The 11,005-nt window shown below is 45.5% G+C and overlaps 1 pseudogene; it reads right to left on the reverse strand.

Moving 5' to 3' along the window:
- Positions 1 to 993: 993 nt before the first annotated feature.
- On the reverse strand, positions 994 to 1,684 carry LOC112838379 (small ribosomal subunit protein eS8 pseudogene; annotated as a pseudogene).
- Between the last annotated feature and the right edge of the window lie 9,321 nt (positions 1,685 to 11,005).

The following is an 11,005-nucleotide window of genomic DNA, read 5'->3' on the forward strand; positions in this document are numbered from 1 at the left end:
TCCTCGGTGGTCCCCAGGTCTGCAGTGGTATAGTCCTCGGTGGTCCCTGTATCGGCAGAGGTGTAGTCCTTGGTGGTCCCCGGATCGGCCGAGGTGTAGTCCTCAGAGGTCACCAGGGGCTCAGTAGTGTAGTCATCAGTGGGGCCTAGGCCTTCAGTGTTCCTCAGGTCATCACTAGTATATTTTTCTCTTGTCTGTGAGTCATCAGGGCTGCTCAGTGGGTTCCTAGTGGAAACATTCTGGCTGTTCCTACTAAAAAATAATCTCTATTAATGTGGATCTTTGATTGCCTGTCATCATCTGCTCTGCTTCATATTTTCAATAATTATCCTTCCCATTTATATGACTGGTCTCCCCATATAATGTGGTTGGATGTATTCAAGTTAAGGAAGGATCTTCTGGTATTATAGGTTTCATTCTAATAAAATATATTCCACAAGGAATCCTCTTGCGCCACAGTATGGAGTATCCAGAGCTAAACCATAACCTGAGAAGGTCTGCTCACCAGGCTTTGATTCTGCTTTTTGCAGTTCTGGTCTTTTTCTGTGGAACACTAAACCGGATTCTTTCTCAGTGTCACTCCCCCCTCCCACCCCATCCTCAGAGTTAGTAGTTCAGCAAATTGGGTATTCTTACTCCCATGTTTGTGTGTGTTGCTTCTCATCCAGTTATGTTTGGGGTAAACAAATGAGGCAGGAGCTGTGATTCAAACTAGAGATTAAATTCAGGTCATGGTTTTGTATATGATTTAGAATGAGACAGTTCCTGGTTCTGTGCCGAAGCTGAAGTGCAAGACTGGAGGCAGGTAAGATTCGAGGTGGTTTGGTGGTAGCATGACTAACGAGGGATTGTAAGTGTGAGCTGATTGAGATTGACAGCAGCACTGAGTTGGGCATAAGTAGAAGGAAGACATGAAGCCTCTGCACCTCCCACTGTCCCCACCTTCAGGGCATCAGGACTGGGAGTATTTATTCTTTTTTTTTTTTTTTACAGGACAATAAACACCTTTATTACATGACCGAAGATAGGAGGAAGATTTATTTGCTTTTCCAGGCTTTGATTTTCCTCAGATAGAACTCTAGCTCCTTGCCCTCTAGCACGTAGCCATCTGCTCGGCCACATTGGCCTGGTCTTGAAGCAATGCACGCAAGAAGCTTGCCCTACTGGAATTGCTCCTCCAGAAGACTGCTGATTTTGGCATTCTTTTTCCTTTCATCATATTTCTTCTGAATTTTCTTTGATTGTTTTTTGTTTAAAATCTCTTCCTCCTCGGGCGTCAGCTTGGCCCCCTTCTTGCAGCCCAGGGGCAGTGCATAGTGGGACTCGTACCACTGTCGGTACGGTGTGCTGTCAATGAGCACAATACAGTTCTTCACCAGGGTCTTGGTGAGGATCAGTTCGTTGTTGGAATCGTTGTAGACAACATCAATAATCCTTGTTTTTCGTGTACAACACTCAGAGCCCCAGGAGAAGTTCCCCACGTCTAGCCTCAAGGCACGGTACTTCTTATTGCCTCCCCGGACTCGGACTGTGTGTATGCTGCGGGGGCCAATCTTAGTGTTGGCAGTGGGGCGTCCCAGCTCATACTTCCACTTCTTGTGGTAGGGCTTTCTCTTGCCCCCGGTCTTGCAGCGCTTGTGCCAGTTATCCCGAGAGATGCCCATCTCTCTCGGCGCTGGCTGCGAAAGAGCTGGGAGTATTTATTCTTTTTTTTTTTTAAAGATTTTATTTATTTATTTGAGAGAGAGAATGAGAGGGAAGAGGGTCAGAGGGAGAAGCAGACTCCCTGCTGAGCAGGGAGCCCGATGTGTGACTCGATCCCGGGACTCCAGGATCATGACCTGAGCCGAAGGCAGTCGCTTAACCAACTGAGCCACCCAGGCGCCCGGGAGTATTTATTCTTATGAATAAATACAGCCTACATGGCATAAATTTTGGAATTTTGGGTTCCTCTGTCCAAAAGAATTCCTCCCTATCTGCTACTGAGTCCCAAAATTCCCCTATTAAGCTCAAATCCTTTATTTTTAAGGAGAGTTAAAATAGGAAAACTTAAAATGTAAATGATCGAAAGCAGATCATTTCCTTAAAGAGGGTGTGAGAAAGAGAATGAACAGGACCCTGGGAACCCTGCTTCCCTGTGACAGAGGTTGAGGGCAGATAGCAGGGTCCAGAACTTCCCAAAGTTCATTCATTTATTCCATAGCTTTGCTTAAGACTGGCCCTACCTGAGTCCCGGGATATTTTTTTTTTTAAGATTTTTATTTATTTATTTGACAGAGACAGAGAGAGAGAGAGAGCAGGAACACAAGCAGGGGGAGTGGGAGAGGAAGAGCCGCCCTCCCGCTGAGCAGGGAGCCTGATGTGGGGCTCAATCCCAGGGCGCTGGGATCATGACCTGAGCCGAAGGCAGACGCTTAACGACTGAGCCACCCAGGCACTCCCAGGATGTTTTTTCTTTTCTTTTCTTTTTTTTTTAAGATTTTATTTATTTATTTGAGAGAGAGAATGAGTGAGAGAGAGCATGAGACGGGGGAGGGTTAGAGGGAGAAGCAGACTCCCCGCTGAGCAGGGAGCCCGATGTGGGACTCGATCCCGGGACTCCAGGATCATGACCTGAGCCGAAGGCAGTTGCTTAACTAACTGAGCCACCCAGGCGCCCCAGGATGTTTTTTCTTCGTAGATTCCAACCCCCATTTCTGCAGGCCCTGAGGAGCTTCGCATCTTCTCCAAAGTTAATTCACTCATTCAGTTCTGAACCCCCAAGTGGAAGCAGGAGTAGCAGGAGAAGGGATGTAGCAGAGCAGTTTCTTCTTTTCATCTCAAGAGAATTCACATGGGCTGGAAGCCGGGGTGCTTTTTCCTGCCTCCTTCCTTCTACTGTGTCTCTCTTTTCTTCTCCTTAAGCCCACAGTGGCTGTGGAATTTATATGTGCTGCTGCCTAGGGAATCCAGGACTCCTCTGTCTTCCTTCTTGCAGGGAGGAGCAGGCTGCTCCATTACTCTCTGGCAATCAAGGGAAGAGGCTCTGATAGGGTGGAGTGGCAGGGGAGAAGAGAGATGTCCCAGGTGCAAACAGGGCCCAGAGCCCAGATTTGAACAGTAACAGGGTATCAAGCATGTCAGCATGGGTGCTATCACTCATTGGTGCGGAACCCTGGGTGAAAGCTGTTCTCCACACAATGTCTCAGTGTTCAGAGAGGGGCTTGGGCTTCCTGTCCACAGGTGGGAGTGGTAAGGTCGGGGTGGCCGAGAAGGATATAAGCCGGGTCTGTCTGGGGGGCTGGTGTACAGTGACAGGAGAACTAGATGTCGGAGGGTAGAGAGCATCTTGGTCCTTAACAGAAAGGAGTGGCATTGATGAGGGGACAAAAATGCCTAATCTCAATATCTGAAAACTACTCTCTTCTCTCATTCATCATCCAAATCCTTTTCATTGGCTTAGCTGCAGCGCAGAAATTTACCTCCTTGTTCCTACTACTTGAGTGCTCTCACCCTACGAAGATTTCCTCAATTACTAGATGAAATTAGCTCACCTCCAGAGGTTCTGTCAGGCCTGGAATGAGAATGCCCATATTCCTTCCTTCTCTCACCTGCATTCAGGATTCCCCATGGCACTTACTCATCAGGTCTCCATAGGCTCCTGCAATCTATGACAGTTTCTCACTTTCTTTGTTTTTCATGATGACATTTTTGGTTTTAATATTCATTCATTTATTTGTTTATTTATTTTAGAGAGAGAGAGAGCATGCATATGCATGAGGGAGTGGGGTGGGAGGCAGAGGGAGAGAGAGAATCTTAAGCAGACTCCCCACTGAATGTGGAGCCCGAACATGGGGCTCAATCTCATGACCCTGAGATCATGACCTGAGCCGAAACCAAGAGTGGGATGCTTAACTGACTGTGCCACCCAGGTGCCCAATGATAACACTTTTGAAGAGCACTAGTCACACATTTTATAAAACATCCCACAACTTTGGTTTGTCTGATTTCTTATCACTCATTTGATTTCTTATGATTAAATTGGGGTTATGAATTATTGGGAGGTATACCACAGAGATTCTGTGTCCTTCTCTGGGCCCTGTATCAGGGAGCTCATGATATCAATGTGACTTATTACTGGTGATATTAACCATGACCACTCTGCTAAGGTCGTGTCTGACAGGATTCTCCACTGTAAATTTACTATTTTTCCCTTTGTAATTATTAAATATTTGGGGGGAGATGTTTTGATAGTCTAATTTTTTAAAGTATTCTCTACGCTCAACATGGGGCTCAAACTCATGACCCCGAGGTCAAGAGTCACATGCTCAACCAACTCAGCCAGCCAGGTGCCCCACAAATATTCTATGTTTGCTTAAACCCTCAGCCATTAATTTTGGTATCCATTGGTACATCTTGCCTGCAGCAGTCGTTACTCTGGGGTTGTAATGATGTCCCTCATTCCTTCCATAGTTATTCATTGGAATTCTTCTATAGGGTAAACTTGTATCTTCTCCGCAGTTTATTTATTTATATCATTATGAACTCATAGATATTTATTGTGTTCTGGGAGTTATGGTCCAGGACTGTCACCAGTTATTTTGTTGCTCAAAATGACCATTGGGAACTCTTTGGAGTTGGCCCCAGTGTCTTTTTAGTATCCTCCATCCTCTTTTTATTTTTTAATAGATTTTATTCATCCATTTAATACACACAGGGAGAGAGAGAGGGAGCACAGCAGGGGGAGTGGCAGAGGGAAAGGGGGAAACAAGCTTCCAGCTGAGCAGGGAGCCCAATGTGGGACTCAATCCCAGGACCCTGAGATCATGACCTGAGCCAAAGGCAGATGCTTAACCGACTGAGCCACCCAGGGGCTCCCCTCCATACTATTTTTGAAGTATTTTCTTACATTTGTCATCACAAGATGTTCTGTGCTCATTTTGTATTTTCTCTGCCTAGGCCCTAGAATCAACAATTTCTCCATGTAACTCTGGTTCTGCTTATTAGAGAATAATATTTAGAAACCAAGATCTGGGCACTAGGTGTGCTCATTGCTAATTGGGTGTTGCTACTTCCAGTACATCAAAGAAGTTAGAGCTAGGAAATATATGTATATATACTAACTCATGCTAAACACATACCTGTATTTATTTCCATATTATCTATCTGCATATATATTAAACATAAGTATGAATCCATTTTGATAACCTCCAGCTGCAGTCCAGCAACACAGAGTTCATTCTAGCTTCTCCCCTTCCCTTATTTATAATTTCTTTCTCTGACATGGCTTGCAATATTTGCAATATTTCTTTCTCTTTTTTTTTTTTAATTCTGTTTTTAGGTAACCTCTATACCCAACATGGGGCTTGAACTCACAATCCTGAAATCAAGAGTCTCATGCTCCACTGACTGAGCTAGCCAGGTACCCCCACAACATTGCTAGTCCTTATTTATTCATCCTTGTTAAACAGATGGTAGTTTCAGAATTGCTAATCCAGACTCATGTGAGAAACAAATTTGTCAATGAGAGTACAGTGTTTGTGCACAGTTCTTTTTGTTTTTAGCCTAACAGTCATAACACTGCCTTTCAAAGTTACTTAGGTCAGCTCCTTCCCCATCCCATTCGATGTGATTCATTTGTCAGAGTCTGCATTCCACCTCTCCCCCCACACCCTGGTTGATTTGCTAAATTTCCATACAGTAAAATTTACTTTTTGTAGGGTACAGTTGTGTAGATTTTGATAAATGATAGAATCATGTCTTTACCACACTGAAACATTTCATCATCCCCCAAACCCTTCCTATGCTGTTCCTTAAGAGTCAACCCTACCCTGATTACCGCAACTCCCAGATTTTGGCAAAACAGAGCTGGTTTCTGTCCCTATAATTTTGCTATTTCCAGAATGTTGTATGATTGGAATTATACAGTCTATGGCCTTATTGTTTTTACTATAATCTATATATTATCCACAGAAATAACATTTGCAATTATCAGTCAAGAATAAACTATTTTTGAGGGTATTATGCTAAGTTAAGTCAAGCAGAGAAAGACAATTATCATATGGTTTCATTCATATGTGGAACATAAGCAATAGCACGGAGGAGCATAAGGGAAGGGAGGGAAATCCAAAGGGGGAGAAATCAAAGAGGGAGACGAACCATGAGAGACTATGGACCCCGGGAAACAAACTGAGAGTTTCAGAGGAGAGGAGGGTGGGGGGGAGGGGGTAACAGGGTGATGGGTATTAAGGAGGGCACGTGCTGTGACGAGCACAGGGTATTATAGGTAACTAATGAATCATTGAACACTACATCAAAAACTAATGATATACTGAACAGTGGCTAACTAACTGAACATAATAAAAAATAATAAAGAAAAGAAGCTGTAGATACACATTAGAATTCAGGGCAGGCAATTAGTATTACAATATAAATCCTCCTAGTAAAATTATGGTGAAGCACACACACACACACACACACAAAATAAACTATTTTTCTTGCATATGTTTTTGAATATGGTATTTTATATGAAAATTGTCATAAATAAATATATTTTCTTGAGTATATTCTTGACTATAAAACATTTCATAAGCAACAAGATATTCTTTTTTTTTAAAGATTTATTTTAGAGAGAGAGCCAGGAGGAGGGGCAGAGGGAGAGGGAGAGAGAAAATCTCAGACTCTCCGTTGAGCGTGGAGCCTGACATGGGGCTCGCTGGGGGGCTGGATGCAGGGCTCCATCTCACGACCCTGAGATCCTGACCCTGAGATCATGGCCTGAGCCAAAATCAAGAGCTGGACACTTAACCAACTGAGCTACGCAGGTGCCCCAGCAACAAGATACTCGTTAGTCTCCTTTGTGCTTGTCCCCCAATCTGTAGCTATGGCAGGAGGGAGACATGTTGATTATTATTTAAAGGCAAGAAGAAAATTCTTCTTGAATTAATCGTTTTATAAATTAGTCATTTTATAAATTAATTTTAAGAAAATTGCCCATAGTTGTTAGATGAGGACCTCCTTGAAATAGGACTTCTGACAAAAGTGACCATGGTGACCATGGGTTGTGGAAAAGGGGATTTTTAAAAAAACTGCTAGGCAGAAGTCCACTTCTTCTTGATTGAAATCCACTTTTTTTCTTGATTCCTATTTCTGTGTTTTTTTGGTCTTGGATTTGTTTCTTTGCTGGGATATTACAAGAGCCTTTGAATTCCAATCCCTACTGGATTCCAGCCTCTATTTTCTGCTCACTCAGGCAGAGTGTTCTTGCTTAGAAAAATATTTTTTTAAAGATAAAAAATATATACACTTTAAAAGATTTTATTGATTTATTTGACAGAGAGAGAGTGCACAAGCAGGGGGAGTGGCAGGTAGAGGGAGAGGGAGAAGCAAGTTCCCCACAGAGCAGGGAGCCCAACACAGGTCTCGATCCCAGGACCCTGGGATCATGACCTGAGCTGAAGGCAAGACACTTAACTGACTGAGCCACCCAGGCGCCCCGCTTAGAAAAATATTTAACCCCACAATGCCTTAAAACAATCTGTTGACTTCCTGTTGAAGGAAATGTCACCTCCTTGATGTGGCATCTAAAACCACACAGTCAACCTTCTGGCTTCATTTATTTCCCTGTGCTGTCCCATCTGGTCCCACAGCTCTTTTGATCATTCACTGGCAGTGCCACACCTCATCTTGCATGAGGTGCTGGCTTGCCTGACATTTTCCCTTTTCCTCCTTGTAAATTACTGCCAACTTCTTATGATCCGAATCATAGTCATCTTCTATGTGAGTCAGCTCCCTCCCTTGGCCAGCTTTATATATTTTTTTCCTGGGCTACTTTAATTAGTAGTACTTAATGCATTGGCCTAAACTTGCCTGTCTGCAAGTCTTTCTCCATTAATAAATTGTGACCCACGCATTCATCCTTGTCTCCCCAACTTCTCTGGGAAGCTGTTCTCCCTCTCCCACTCCCCCTGCTTGTGTTCCCTATCTCACTATGTCTCTCTCTGTCAAATAAATAAATAAAATCGAGATTTTATTTATTTTATTCCCGGGGAGCAGGGAGCCCCATACGGGGCTCCATCCCAGGACCCTGGGATCTTGACCTGAGCCGAAGGCAGACGCTTAATGACTGGGCCAACCAGGCGCCCCAAAACTGTTTTTTTTTTTAAGATTTACTTGCTTATGAGAGAGAGAGAGAGAGAGAGAGAGAGAGAGTATGCGAGTGGGAAGGGCAGAGGGAGAGGGACAAAGAACCTCAAGCAGGCTGAGCACAGAGCCCGACGTGGGGCTCTATCTCACAACCCTGAGATCATGACCTGAGCCAAAAGCAAGAGTCAGATGCTTAACCCACTGCACCACGAAAGTGCCCTTAAAACTGTTTTGTTAACAGTGTTATAAAATGTACATAAACAGCTTTGGCCCTGTTAGGAAGGCTCTGGCAAAGATTCAGACTTTAAGAACCATAGAAATTGAAGAGACTTAGCAGGGTTAAATTAAGGCTAATGATTCATTTTGTAGCCAGGAAGGGTTAGTGGAATGTGTGTGAGGAGCAAGTTGCACCAGAAGCCTTGACAAGGCTGTGGCCTTAAGCAAGCATGGTGCTGACACATGGGTGTTGCGTCCCTGCTCTGAGGCCTGGTTTTGCAGGGGCTGCCCTTGCAGAAACTGGGAACATGGTCTCCTTGCCTGGTACTCCTCTTGGGTCGGGGGAGCCCACAGGAGAGAAAGGTGGCAGCTCACACCTGTCTTTTCAGTAGAGTCCAAGCCCAGGGCAGACATGAGTGACCAGTGAACGTGGCCATGCCTAGGGATAGCCCCATTAACTGTTAAGTCCTTCTCTACCTTACAGCAGCCCCACCCCTTCATGCTCTAAGCTCCATTCGTTTTCTCATTGTGCAACACAAATCTGTGAAGTCCAGCCCCTGCCTTCCCCCATCTTCCCCGATTCAATTCTTCTATCAGCCCAGAGGCCTCAAAGGAATGGGGACAGAACAGGGAAGAGAATGGGACAGATATAAGGTCCCTGGATGTCACTCTAGGGATTTGAGAGCTGAGAGGATACAGGAAAGAGAGGTCTTTGGAATACAAAGAATCTCTATTCACAGCAATATATAAACACTAACACATAGAATCTGGCTCCCACATGTATTAAACACATTTATTTAATAATTCAGTCACAGCTACAGCCTCCTTTTTATGGTCTGGAAAAAAAACAGGGGAAGGGAGGATGGTAAGAGCTGGGAGGAGCAGCCTGGGAGCTTATGGGGGACACTCAGGCCCCCAGTCATCCAGGTCAGCTCCCTCCCTCCCCCGTGATGCTTCTGTCTTCAGGGCTACTCAGGGCCACTTGTGTCTCACAGTCAACTCCATGACTGCAGGGGGAGAGTAGTCTCCTCTGGACTCAATCACAGACCTATCGTGGACTCTATAATGGCTGTGAGGTGTAGACCAAGGTTGGAGCCATGGGGGTGGTAGAGATCTGTGTTGAAGAGGTTTCTTAGGCCCAGAGAGTTTCTCTAGAAAACAAAAGGATGAATCATTTGAGTTATGCCCCCTCTTCCAGTATTCTCCAGTCCCAAGCATCCTCCTTCCCTGCCAGCACTCCTCCTCCCCATTGCTTTTTTTGGATCCCATTTTCTCATCAATTTCCTCTGAATACATCTTGGCTTTTCTGACCATCTAGCTTGCTGGTTCTAACCTGCTATTTCTGGGCCTTGTTTTGTAACTCCTGATTTCTCATTCCCTGTTATCCCTACAGTGACCCTCCTCTCTCTACTGTATTTCCTTCTTCACTTTCCTGCTCTTTTTCTCAGAAAAAGGGTTTCCTGTACATCAGGCACTCACAAGACAGAAGAGGAGCCCAGTGAAGAGAATCACAGCCATTGCAATGGAGACTAAAGTGATTAGAGCAATTTCCCATGGCCTGAAGTATCTGTTAGGTTTTTTCTCATTCCATGGAGGGGCAGTGCTTGTGCTTGTGACATTGGAGGGCACAGCTATTGTGTTAGTTCCACTGGATAGTGTGGTTGGTCCAGGATGGGTGGTTGTGATGTTCTCGCTGGATGGTGTGGTAGTTCCAGGGGGGTTGGTTGTGATGGTCCCACTGGATGGTGGGGTTATGCTGGGGTGGGTGGTTGTGACAATCATCCCACTGGATGGTGAGTTGTTCCAGGATAGGTGGTTGTGACAGTCATCCCTGTGGATGGTGGATTTGTGCCGGGATGGGTTGTTATGATGGTTGTCCCACTGGATGGTGGAGTTGTTCCAGGATGGGCGGTTGTTACAGTTGTCCTACCGGGTTGTTCCAGGATGGGTAGTTGTGACATCCCATTGGATGGTGGGGTTGTGCCAGGATGGGTGGTTATGACTGTCATCCCACTGGAAGGCAGAGTTGTGGCAGGATAGATAGTTGTGATGGTCATCCCAGTGGATGGTGGGGTTGTTCTGGAGTGGGTGGTTGTGACAGTCATCCCACTGGATGGTGGAGTTGTGCCGGGATGGGTGGTTATGATGGTTGTCCCACTGGATGGTGGGGTTGTTCCAGGATAGGTGGTTGTTACAGTTGTCCCAGTAGATGGTGGGGTTGTGCCAGGATGGGTGGTTATGACTATCATCCCACTAGAAGGTGGGGTTGTTCTGAGATGGGTGGTTGTGATGGTTGTCCCACTGGATGGTGGGGTTGTGCTGGGTTGGGTCGTTATGATGGTCATCCCACTGGATGATGCAGTTGTTCCAGGATGCGTGGTTGTTACAGTTGTCCCACTGGATGGTAGGGTTGTTCTGAGATGGGTGGTTGTGATGGTTATCCCACTGGATGGTGGGGTTGTTCCAGGATGGGTGGTTGTTACAGTTGTCCCAGTGGATGGTGGGGTTGTGCCAGGGTGGGTGGTTATGACTGTCATCTCACTGGATGGTGGGGTTGTGCTGGGGTGGGTGGTTATGATGGTTGTCCCTCTGGATAGTAAGGTTGTTCCAGGATGGGTGGTTGTCACAGTTGTCCCACTGGATGGTGGAGTTGTGCCAGGATGGG

The sequence above is a fragment of the Callorhinus ursinus genome, unplaced genomic scaffold (assembly GCF_003265705.2).
Source record: "Callorhinus ursinus isolate GAN/ISIS: 27379988/994484 unplaced genomic scaffold, GSC_fseal_2.0 scaffold26, whole genome shotgun sequence".
NCBI classification, from domain to species: Eukaryota; Metazoa; Chordata; class Mammalia; order Carnivora; family Otariidae; genus Callorhinus; species Callorhinus ursinus.